This window comes from Ciconia boyciana, chromosome 6, assembly GCF_034638445.1.
Source record: "Ciconia boyciana chromosome 6, ASM3463844v1, whole genome shotgun sequence".
NCBI classification, from domain to species: domain Eukaryota; kingdom Metazoa; phylum Chordata; class Aves; order Ciconiiformes; family Ciconiidae; genus Ciconia; species Ciconia boyciana.
In genome coordinates, this window is record NC_132939.1 from 64,618,776 (window position 1) to 64,631,382 (window position 12,607).

At 44.3% G+C, this 12,607-nt stretch overlaps 1 protein-coding gene across 1 annotated transcript in view; it reads right to left on the bottom strand.

Annotated features, from left to right (window-relative positions):
• The window catches only part of SYT16 (synaptotagmin 16), a 117,439-nt gene that overhangs the window by 46,663 nt on the left and 58,169 nt on the right, over window positions 1-12,607 (bottom strand). Inside the window, exon 3 of the mRNA XM_072865425.1 lies at window positions 7,279-7,460. The gene's annotated coding sequence lies outside the window, so the exon portion shown is untranslated. The remainder of the gene's footprint in view (window positions 1-7,278; window positions 7,461-12,607) is intronic.

Genomic DNA, 12,607 nt, shown 5'->3' on the forward strand with positions numbered 1-12,607 from the left:
CTTATTTGTGTGGACACCTAGGAAAAGCAGTGTTACAGACCTACCATGAAGCCTTGCTCCAAGCTTAGGAGGAAAGACCTAAAACAAGGTGTGAATCTAAGCTGATGCCCAGAACATCAAGGGTCTGTGCAAAAGGCAAGGCCATTTTGCTGTTCATGAAAGGAACAAGTAAAAAGGGCTTGGAGGGTAAGATGATTTAATAACTCTTTTTAAGCTATTGAAAACTATAATGAGCCTGATCCGCCTTTCGGACTGGAGCCCAATTAGCATACATGTAAAATAGCAGACGGGAGATTAGAAATGTACTCTGCTGAAGGCAGGCAGCAGCAGCACTGGGCCAAGAAATCCTCTATCCTGGTTCTGGGAACAATCTGGACTCTTCGCTCCTCCCGTACTTGCCAGAATCATATTTAACAAGATGCTAGCAAAGCCCTTCCATCCTCCCAGTGAAGGATAACCAAACACTGCTACGATGAAACTGTATTTCCAGTTAAAATTGTCACAGTGCCAAAACCAGCCTGTGCACTTGAAGCTGATCAGTTGATTGGAGCCTCTTACAGAAGCGTTATGAGGAAAGTTCACAGACAGCGCCCAAGGTTCACGTCAACTGTGAGCATCACTGCTGACCAAGTTTCCCTAAGGTAAAACAAAACAGGAAGACAGAACATCTTGGTACCTTTTTGGCCTGTGTGCTATAAAAATGCTATTTATGTAGCTGAATTTAAAGCAAAAAAGAGAAGACAGAGGCACTTTCCAAGTGATTATGTGCTTTGTAATAATACTTTTCAGCTGGTGATTCAGAAACTCCAGGGCATTCAAGGAAGATCTAATGGTTTATGCCAATAAATTACACACACCTCACTGGAAACATTCATGGGTTACAAATCAACAGGCAATAAACCTACTGCTGCACCGCATTGGTCCTGCAAGCCCCAAAAGGGTGAAGTGAAAGCAAAGGTGAGATCAGACAGACAGCAATGCACCCTGCTGCACGGGGTTTAGCCTACGCAGAGGAAGCCTGCAGACTTATTCCTCAGTCTCAAATCATCTCATGTCTTTGCAGGCAGCTCGCTACTAGTGATGCTGTGCCAAATTAGTTATAAAAATTGATACCCAAATGACAGAAGTGGTTTTGATCAGCGTATTTAGCCCCATGGTGTTTCCTCCTTTCTTCCCATTCCTTTGTTGCATGCTCTCCTTTTGCCAAAAATAATGGCAACAATTACTGATCCTCACAGTTTCAGCGGGATGAGGAGAAGAGGAAAGGGATAGAAGAGAAAAGGAATTATGCAAATGTGACATTAGTTGTTCAAAACTGTGGAGCTTTTTTTCAAAAAACCCAGGCCTCTCCACCATACAGAGTATATGGTGATAAATTCAGGCACAAAAATGCTTCTAGAAGACCAGCATCCAAATATTATGCTCAGAAGCTCCACGAGCAACAGGGCTGAGGAGCTGATGGCGATTTCCTGTGCTGACCACTGCACACCTTTGTTTTTGCTTAGACTGTAAGACCTCCTGAACTCAAAGTGTGTTTGTATCATGGAAATCCAGTGCGCTCACAAAACAGGGAATCTGTAACTGCACACATAGATACTATTGCCACCAAAATATTAATAAAAACCTTCAGGGAATTTTCAGGAGAGATAAAATGGAAACACCTTCCTTGACCATAATATTTGGCCTGGGTATACCAGAGAGCCAGATTCTGCCTCGGCACTGGTGGTAAGTCCAGAGTCACTCCACCAAAGCCAGTCACATCCTCCAAATCAAATAAGGTCCTTTGCATTTAAAGAGCCACTTGTCACCATAGACACAAAAAAACTAACAGTTCTGTGCCAAGTGGTAGTACAAAAAGCAACAATAAATAACTTTAATTATTTATATTTCTCAAACTGAGGGTTACAAAAAGGGCATAAAGAAAGTCACAGGTCGTTGGAGTATCAGAAAAGTGGTGTAAGTAGTGGCAACTGTGCTCTTTCAAGGTAAAGGAGTGAGAAACATTTGTAATTACTGGATTAGGGGAATGAAAGAAGAAACCTGCAGTCAGAAATTACAGCACATTCTGTAATTGAGCGGCTATGGTTCGTCAGCTTGCATGAAGAGAGAAGAGCTGAAAGGAAATCACAAGTTCAAAAGGCTGGAGAAACACCAATTTACACCACCACCCGAACCTACCCACCTGTGCTGTCAAGCTGTTGTCCTAGAGCAGACCAAATAGACCAAGTCCCCACCCTGCCTGCAATCTTGCTACCCAGTCTGCAGCAACTGAACAAGCCAGGGTCAATCAGAGCAATTATTTGCATGGAAATTAGCAGTGGGAGAGCATGTCCAGCTGTTTAACACAATGAAGATATTTTAGAAACATTTTGAGGAGTCACCCAGTCCCTGTTACTCCTCCTTCCCACATACACACTCCATCGTTACAGAGCCTATGGAAATTGCTCTGTATGGACCACCATCGAGCAGTGCAGACAGTGCTGTTTGGGAACCACAGCCCTGAGTGGCAAATGCAGTAAATGATTATCCATTCCTGGTTATCCACCTTTGTGCGCACACGGCTAAGTCTGTAGCTCCTATCTCCTTTCACTTCTGCTAAGTCAACCACCAAGTCCAGCTGGACGTACTGGGAGGCTGATGAATCACTGGGAAAACCAGACCTAGTTTCACATGATTTAAAAGAATTCAAAGCCATAGATCTGAGCAGGCAGTTATCCCTACCAACTTTGGAAGTGCTCCCTCAGCTACTCTTACCCTTCATTTAATTCACTCGTTACAAACCAGGGTCTCTCACGTCTAGGGCAGGCATCAGTGGCAACATTCACGCTGTCCCATGTCCAACCACTCTTCCTATGAGCCTCTATAAAGGCAACTGAGAGAGACAGCAATTTAGAAGAGCGGCTTCATTTGGGCACTGAGAAACTTCCCTTTCAAGAGCTCCTCTCCCTCCCACCACTGGCTGGCCAAGGAACCTAACACCCTGGCTGAGCTACATGCCTCAACTAGGTGACATGAATAACCCTGGACTCATTTTGAATCTGCACCTTGCTGAGGACAATGGAGCCTCAGAGCTACTGGGTACTCAGCATCAGGGTTACAAAGACCATCCACAATTTGGAGAAGGACATTCCCATGCTTTCCACAACTTACCACCCTGTTGGAGGAAGCCAGTCTACTGCGCACGCCAGACTGGTACTGTCACGCTCACCCACATTACTTGTTTCTAAACATGAAGCTAAGCCTCTGCTAGCATATGATGGTCCCACACGCTGCACACGACGACGGATCCCCAGTGCCTGGCTGGGCCCAGGTCTGCACTGACAAAGCAAGGTCAACATCCAGGCAGCACTACTAACATTCCTGCCTTTGTTTAGTGTTATAGGTGTTGATGCTTTCCTTAAAGCCTCAGCTACAGGAGATGAGTGGTTTATATAAGAACTGCATCTCTGTTTGTTTATTTTAAGTGTGCTGCTAGCCCCAGAGGCTAGAGCAGTGGCTATGCAGAACGGCTTGGGAACATGAACTGAAAGCGCTCTTGACGCTGATAAGACAGAAGGGAAAAATGGAAAAAAGTGTTTCTTCAAACCTCATGATGTTTAAGCTGATTTCACATATCAGGAGTACATGCTTAACATCACAACAAGTGTTCAAGGCAAGGCACAACTGGAATATTTTTGTATAAAGCACAGTCAGGAAACGACAATTTCTTTCCCGGTCTCAGGTCACATCATTATAAAAAGATTATGGTATAGAACACAGAGGGTCCTTTTCTCTTTAGAGTCACAGCACTGAAGCACATGGTTAGATACAGCTCTTCACACAAGGGTTTGCCCGTCACCATCACATGTGTCTGTGAAGTTCATTTCACCCATGAACTTTTGAAACAAAAGGCTCAGCAACACTATAAACACCTTACGTAAGAACACCATCACCACCTCCTGGTCCTGAAATGCACAGTACGGGAAGAGACACTGAGCCATCACAGCATCAAAAGGTGTCACACAAGACCCCAGTGACATCTGTCGGGCCTCTGTTTGACGGAAGGTCCTCCCTCCTTGCATGGGGGTGTACTGCAAGGGGAAATTTTACCTGCACACACAGTCCCCCACCACCTGAAAGATCACCAAGGCAGTGAGGAACCACTCCAGATGACTCCGTTAAGGCTAGAGGTGTGGTGGTTAATCTTCCTGTCACTGAAGAATTCTGCACATGACCTACATCAAGGTTCTACATCCCTCCAGTCAGCTCAGGACTGCTTCATGCCACCACCACTTCCTTCTGCACATGCTTGGGCATAGCCAAGCAAGCTTGATATGCATGAAGTTAACTCTGTGCCACCCTCCTACCAGTTATGTGTTTACCAGCTTCTCTATCAAGCTTTGCACCCTGCTCTGAGTCCCAAGAGTCCAGTGCCAAGTCCATCCTAAATACAGGCTGGCTGTGTCCAGATGAGCTCCTGCCCCCACAGTGAATGGACTCCTGCAGCTGAGTGAGAGGCAATCAGGGCAGCACAAGAGATGGTCTCATCACTAAGGTCAATGAGGCAGTCAAGAACAGGATCCACAAAAGCCTCAAGTATCAAAAATATTATCCATTGTGTCCCAGTAATTAAGAGGCTTTGTCCTGGAGTCTCCTGAAAGGTTTTCAATTAATTCTTAATTTTCACAAAGATCTTTCCCTTATCTTGTTCCTTTCATAAGGACACAAACTGTGCAATTAAAATTAAATTAGGAACAAACCAGCCAGATGTATCCTAGAGCCATGACAATGGAAACACCTATTTCATTCTGTCACTTGCCTTGTTCTGAGGTCAGGCTCTATACAGAAAAGCAAAAGCAACAACAAAAAAAAGACTTTGACACTTTACAGTACATTTTCTGAATGTCAGCCTGTGCATCTGCAAAGTGCAAAGTAGACAGATTTGCTTACTTTTCTATACCAATTCTCTTTTTTATCGGTAGATAACTCAAAACTCAACTAGGTCCAAGGACAAGAGAAACATCTCATGCACATCACACGTTCTCAGGCTACAGCCTTCATTTACCTATGCTGCTGCAAATTGGGGTTTATCCTATTGCAGATGTTATAGTCATGCCAGAGGGATCAAAATGCAAAATGCCTTCTCTCCTATTTAGACAGTTATAAAGCTGATAGTCATAGCAGACAGATATGTTCTAACCACTGTTAATTCCAGATGTGGAGAAGCAAAAAGTTCTCCCCAGTTTGAGACCTTAGAACTGGGAAGAACAATCATTAGCAGGTTACATGTTAAAGAACAGCAGAGTCTTTAGAATCAGGATCTCCTTGTAACAAACACAGCTCACCAGAAGTAGTTGAGAAGAGGAAAAGTGAATGCTAACCAGTAAGTTACATGTTACAAACACTCCCATCATGCTCCTTTCTACTCAGCAAAGTCAGATTCCGAATTTGAAACAAATTCTTGCTTGTCAACACTCCTCTTGGGAGAGCTCCCTCACCAGGCAACTGCCGTGCTAGAAACAGCCTTTCCTGGCTTCCCAGCCCAAGCTCAGGCTCTATGTTTCTACATTCGCCATATGACATACTATGTTAGCCCAGGGTTTAATCTATTCTCTCACGCTGCTGTCCTTTCAAAGCATTAGCATTTCCTACACGCATATTCCATATTGGCCTTACAAGTATCAAAACTCTATGGTGAAATGTAAACTAAATATAGAGACGATATATTTAAATAACTCTTAGCTCCAACTCGCCAAGCTGATTTTGTTTGAACAGAAAAAGCAGGCTCCAACTTTAAGCTTCCATTGTAATTAATTATTACAACACATTCCTCTGCCGTATCAGATTTAGCACCTCATTAATGTGTGTGGTATTTTGCTTGTACGGCACAGCTGTAGTTAAAGTTGAATTAGTGTTTCCATTATAAACCCCTGTTTTCAAAGGTTTATTACTCAGACACATAAGATTTAGTCTGAAATAAAAATTGCCATCGAGTGTGTCAGCTGGGAAGCAATTTTTTGTCCTTCAAAATTTGGAAGGAACAAAACACAAAAAAAGCAAGCCACCCTGTTTATTAATAATTCACATTTTAAAAAGCATTGCAAATACATGTTTACATGATAGCCTGTGACAGCTCCATAGAATGTCAACGCCCACACACTCCTGGGAGATGTGTCATCTTAAAAACCAAAATAAAAGCCACATTTTTACACCACTTGATGGGAGGTGAAGAGAAGGGAAGAGAGACTTAAAAATAATATCAACAAAGGAAACTTATTAAAAAAACCCCATAGTCTTTGTTTAGAAACATTAAAGTTAGGACTATCAATGGAGAGGGGGGTGGGTGGGAATAATTTCAAGTACTATTTGTACTTTTAACTTTTTGGTGCCTGTCCTTGGCTCACTAATGCGTTTAGCAAGAAGCAGTCAGTCCCACTGACTTCCTATCACATGTGGCATCCAAGCATCCAAGTCCATAAATCCTGGACTCTTAAGGTATGACCAGATCATGCCCTTTGCAACAGCTGTGCTGAACTCAGTGTGCAAGGCAAAACATATAACAAAAAAACCTCAGGGGCTCCATGCTTTGCGATTGTGCTCGTCTACAATTAGCTTTAAGACTGAACCACTGAGAAGCAGGCCTTTTAATTGGGAGGCATCTAAGGCCTCTTCTTGGCTGATTATTTCAACAATTATACACTTATGACATGCAAATTTACAAACAAATGTGTGATGAAATTAACAAATTCTCAGTTACCACCATTACCAGAATGGATGCATTTTTGATGGCTGAGAAACTTTAAAATGATTTTTTTGTAACACAGTAAAATTCCCAGTTATTTTGACACCCAGAGTCATGCGTTTACCCAAGACATAATGTTTCCAGACAAGAACAAATGCATGAAAGAGCGTGTAATAGCTACTACAAGAAAACCAGGACAGGCATATCCTTCGTGAGCAGAAAGGCAGCGTCGTTACCAAGAATTGCTCAGATTTTGCTCTTCACCGGATTAACAAAACACTCCCACAACAGACAGAGAGTGGGGAGTGTGCTTTTTCCCCAGTGTTGCCCTCCATTTTTCACGAGATTACTCCAAACAACAAAGATAATGGGAGCACGGTAGCAATTGCATATCCATTTGATCAAGTTTTGGAGGTTACTATAGTCTACCCAAACCCCTGCTGTTTTCCACACAAATAACCCGAGACACAGCAAATGGGTCTATCTCTGTCCTCCCTGCAATCAAAGCCTCAAGAAGACTCTGTACATCAAAGGCAGTATAATACTGTGATACTTACACCAAGGCCCTCATGAACTCTGGACTTTTCTTTGTAGTGTTTTCTTCTCCCTTGTTGTTCCAGGCATGGGAGCCCACCTCTCTTTTCAAAGCAGAGCTTCTTGTTGATGAAGTGGAAGAGGACTGCAGGGAGGATAATGAAGACTCTAACTGCAGACAAAAACCCAGTGGCCTCAGGAGTAACTAGGAACAGAAAGTCAGAAAGAAAACATCAGCGCAAGTGGGAAAAACTGCCCAGAGAAAGATGTGGTTTAACCACATCTGTATCCATGACTCTGCTTCCCCATCCTCTCCCCAGAAGAAATAGCAATGCAATGCAGCAGAACTTGGACTTGCGTTAAATGGATACAGCATTCACGTTGGGCCAGTCTACTGAGGACATTGACAACCAGGTAGATTACACACCAAACTTGGTCGCAATTAAGGTCTTCATTTCTGTCACATGATGAACTCCAACACAGGAAAGACTCTAACTGATTTTAATAAACTTTCATATCAATGCAGAATTCCACCAGCTTCAAGAAAGACGTTCTCAATCTATACTGCAAGAAGGATCCAGCCAAGAAAGGGCAGTTGGTCATAAACCATTTCTGCACAGCTTGCAGTAGATTCTCAGGGGAGGCTGCGGGGAGGATTAGCTCAGGAGGCAAAAGGCCCTAACACCTCCTTTGCAATTTGTGTATTTTCTCTAAAGCCATCAGATTACACCATAATGGTACTCACTAACTTCATTACATTTACTAAGAACCAGGTTAATGCATAGCCTATGATCCTCGTTAAACTGTTACTTTACCCTTAATTAAGAAGTATATTACTGTACTACATAATTACCACTATTTGCTGCAAAGGACCAGCCTCCAGCTCAGGTAATTCTGTTTAGCTCCCTTGGTGTCAGGTTTGGTCACGTGTAACAAGCACAGTGGATTTGCACCAGCTGACGACCTAGCCCTATACATCAACATCCCTATGTCAAACTGTAGGGAAACAGTCTTATTTCAATTTATCATGTTCTGCCTGTACCACTCGGTCTGCAACAAACCGCAGGCGCCAGCAAAAAGCTTTTAAAGCCATTTCACCTCTCTCACACATATCAAAATGCCAAAACAAGGGACAAACACTACATACATCATCCGATGTGGTTGGCAAGGGCACACACGTCAAAAAACTGTAAGTGCCATCTGCAAAAAAAAAAATTTGGCTTGTTATTCTGGTAATTACTTCACCAGGAAGGGGTGAAGTTCAGTTCTTCAATTTGAGTCAAAGACCCCATAAAAATGAAACATCAGCAGCATCAGTGGCACACTAGGGATGCCTGTGATTGCAAAGCTACAGCTCACAGATGAGATGAGCAGGAGGAAAGGATGTAAACAGAGCCAGCCCTGCCTGTGAAACATCCCACTGGGAGTTTACAAGACTTGACTCAGCGAAAGACTTAGGCTAGAAGAGCTACACTGTCTCCAGTTACGGCCTTGATAGTGCACACTAGGACTACAATCCAGGGGATTTTAAAAAACTAAATTAATACAAGCCAATGTGCCTCAATTGGAAACAAAAATCACCAATGCATAGCAGCAGCCCACATGCAAAACAGATGAGTGTCTGGGACTGAACCCAGAGGAATACAGGTTACACAAACTCTGGAGGTGGCTCTGACCTTGCTCACTCCAGCCTAAGGAAGGAACAGAAATATGCACTGAATTACAGCAGCTTAAATGACAACAAGATCAAGTCTACATTTCCACCGCTCTTTTCTCCACAGGTACAGTCACCTCTCTGGCGATTGCTTCCGGGTCCCCCTTGTGCCACACCAGCACTAAGCTCCCATATGCTCCATGATCCCCAGCTGCAGAAATCCTCAAAGTGCCCCTTTCTCCAACAGACCTGCACAGCACCTTGCAAAATCCTAGAGGAAAAAGCAGACCCTTGGCTAGACCAGGCATCCTGAAAGAAAGTTTGGAGACAAATTATCAGCTCCTATCCACTTGCTCTAAAGGATATCAGACTGGCACAACAGCATTATTGCCTGTCTATTCTTGTTTCCTGATCAGCTACAGAGGAACAAGAAAGTAGTAACGCAGTGGCGTAGGACTTGGGACAACCCTTCACGCCTCCCCTACTCCTCGGGTAAGGGATGTAAGGCACCTCTTGTCAGAGCTCACAAAAGGTCCAGCAGCAGATCCTAGGAGGAAGCTTTCAAAGCCAAGCACTAACAACTGTGTCCACACAGAGACAGAGGTTTTGGGAGCACAGGTAAGAAGGGACTGCACAGACCCCTCCCCATACATCCTGAACAGCAACGACTATCAGCCAGCTACCTACAAGGGCTGAGATCCCTGCACCACTCCTCCCTTCAGTGTAGGCACCAAGTAAAGAGGAAAGGTGCTGCAGAAGGACCACCACAGCTCTGGCAGGAACTGACACCTCCTGCACAGATGGCTCCCGCAGCAAACCACAGAGTCCCTCTCCTAAAGAGGGTCTGCCCGTCTGTGAGGAGGTGGCTGGGGCTTCTGCAGCACAAGGCAAAGGAGCTCGTGCATCCTGTCCCACGGCTTCAAGCAGAAGTTCCCTCTTCTCTCCCCCACGTTATCCATGCCAGATACCAGAGGTTTGTGCCACAGCATCTCTGAGGGAGGGCTGTGATTTTGCACCTGAGCGCTGTCTCACATACGTGGGTAGAAACGTTAGTCTGTGCACCTGACTCCAGCTGGAAGCTCGTATCCCTCTGCGATGGGAGGCATGCTGGCTCTCTGCTCCTCCATCATCAAGAGGAAAACATGCTGCACCTGCATACTGTCCTGACCACATGGCCCAGCTCTCTCTCAACCCTCAGCTGAAGGGCTTTCTCTGCAGACTTGAAACTCTAGGCTAAGACTACACCTGGGAAATTATTGTAAAACTGATTTGGAGTAGAGCTCTGTTCTGGCTTGTGGTGGGATGTCTGGGCCTGGGAGGGTGTTGAGGAGGAAGAGCAGCAGAAATGCACACAGGTCACTCGTGTTACAGCATTGCTGGAGTGTGTCAGAGTTTCGCACACAAGTAAAATGTCCACCCTTACAGCAATAGATGACAAACTGTACCTGAGGGCAAGAAGAGGAGATGTAGTGAGGCATTCAACTCTTGGTTCAAACCCTGGGCACCCAACTCCAAGGAAGGAGCTGGCCACCATGTGCTTTGGGACAATGAACAGTCCATTCAGCCAGGACTGTCTCCCACTCACTTACCCGTTTTTAAGCTAAGAAATAATGCTATAGACGCCTTTGTGCAATGCCACAGTGGGTCCACACATTCTGTCGCCTCAGGTGAGAGCGCAAGCCAAGAAACAGTGTCTGCGCTCCTGGTAAGTTGAGGGCATGCATAACTCCACACACTCCTTTGCGTACACTGCTTAAGAACAAACAAGAGGTGCATTGTGAAGAGCCCCAAGCTAGGAAAGAGGAGATCAGAGGTGGAAGCGAGATCAACAGAAGACATCTCACAGAAGACACAGGGAGTACAAGACATTACAATGCTGTTCCTGCTCCAACCTCTCCCTCAAAGCTACCTCCACACTACAAGATGACTTCAGGGGAGAGTCTGTCTGGAAGAGCAGGAGAAAAGTATTGGCCACACTGTTACATGCATTGAATCTGGCCGGGTATTTGGCTTGTAGCAGGTTTCACAGCAATTCTGCTAGCAGACTTGGCCCCTCCAGACAGACCAGGACCAGGAGAATGAACGGAAGAAGTGCCACAATAGATTCACTTGGAGAGTCTGCATTTAACAAAACCTTAATCCATTCAGCTTTGCAAGGGTTAAATTTTGCATAAAATCCTATTCCAGACAATAGCTCTTTAATTTCATTTGATACCAAGCTTCCTGCAAAAGGAATGTTTACTGGTACTTTTTAATTACAAAAAAACCCATAAATTGTCTGTTTTACTGTCTGTGCTAATTACATTTCATTATATATTTGGAGTAAGCTATGATTTTCCTGCTAGTTCCCATGACATTTTTCATTATCAACCACTAATTGTCTAGCATGCACACTGCATTGTGAACCAAGTAGGCTGATGCGTGGGCAGAAGTTCTAGCGAAAGCTGCAAGGCAGTAGAAGTGCACGTTATTATTATTACTATTATGATGTATTAGAAAGTTTCCACCTACTTGCATACCTACATATCCTCATCCCTATCAGCAGTGTCACAGCACAGCAAAGCACAGGAGTCCATCTGTAATAAGCCTCGTGCTTAGCAAGGCTCAGCAACTACCGAAGGAACGTTACGTGGGGTGAAACGATGACAGCAGCCCGACTGCAAGGACAAGTTCCCTGCTGGGTGCAATGGAAACACCAAGAAGGTTTCTCAGTCACTTCCTCTACTCAGTGCCCAAAGCACGTGGGTATCAGGATCTTGTCACTTTGCCCACTCACAAGCTGAGGCCAAGGTTATAAAGGAAAATAGTGCCATATGTAGATTCTTAAAGGAATAGGATAACTAATGGGATCTTTCTGAGACAGCGAGACAGAAAAAAGGTAAAGGGTTTTCATGAGCCACAGCTAGTACTGTTTCCATTATAGCAAAACCTCTAACAAATCCATATCTATGCAAGCTCAGAAAGTGCCACAAAGGGTAAAGCAACTCATTGCGTGCAGCATTTCATAAATTCAGACCAAGGGAAGCTGTAGGCACTGATTCTTCATACAGCAAACTGCTAGAATAAGGAGCGCATGACCACTGCTCCCGAGATCATCGTTATCAGCCTCGGACAGGTGGCAATTCTATTCATGTGCACCACACACACAATACACAAACACTTCAGAAATAAATGTGTGTTTTCACAGGATTGCAGCTCTCTCCTGATATCTATTTCAAAGGAGACAAAGCCCGACCCTTCCTAACAGCACTGTGAGGGAACAGTTGTATAACTCCTCCTCTTCTCCTCAAGGTGATCCACAAATACATTATCAGAAAGGCATCAGACCACATTCAGCACTGTAGCAGAAGGGTGAAATTCCCACCCAAGGCAGGAGGACTTGCTCTGCATCGAGGCTCAGTTTCACACGCTTTATTTTTATGTGCCGATTTACAGATAGCAAGAATGAGGAAGCTCTCCAGTCCTTTTATATAAGGAATATGAAGGACTGAAAGACACTTTTGACCTGACTATACTTCTATTAACTTTGACTGCAAAATTTTACTGATCAAAGGGTGGAAGAATGGGTCCATTTGTAGCTGTTGCTGATGTGTTTGCAGGTCACCTTTAAAGATTTAAGGTGCCCTTATGGCATATGACATAGGCATGAAATTTCAAAGGTCTCGGAGACAGTACAGCAACTTCTTCTCCCTTTCTTC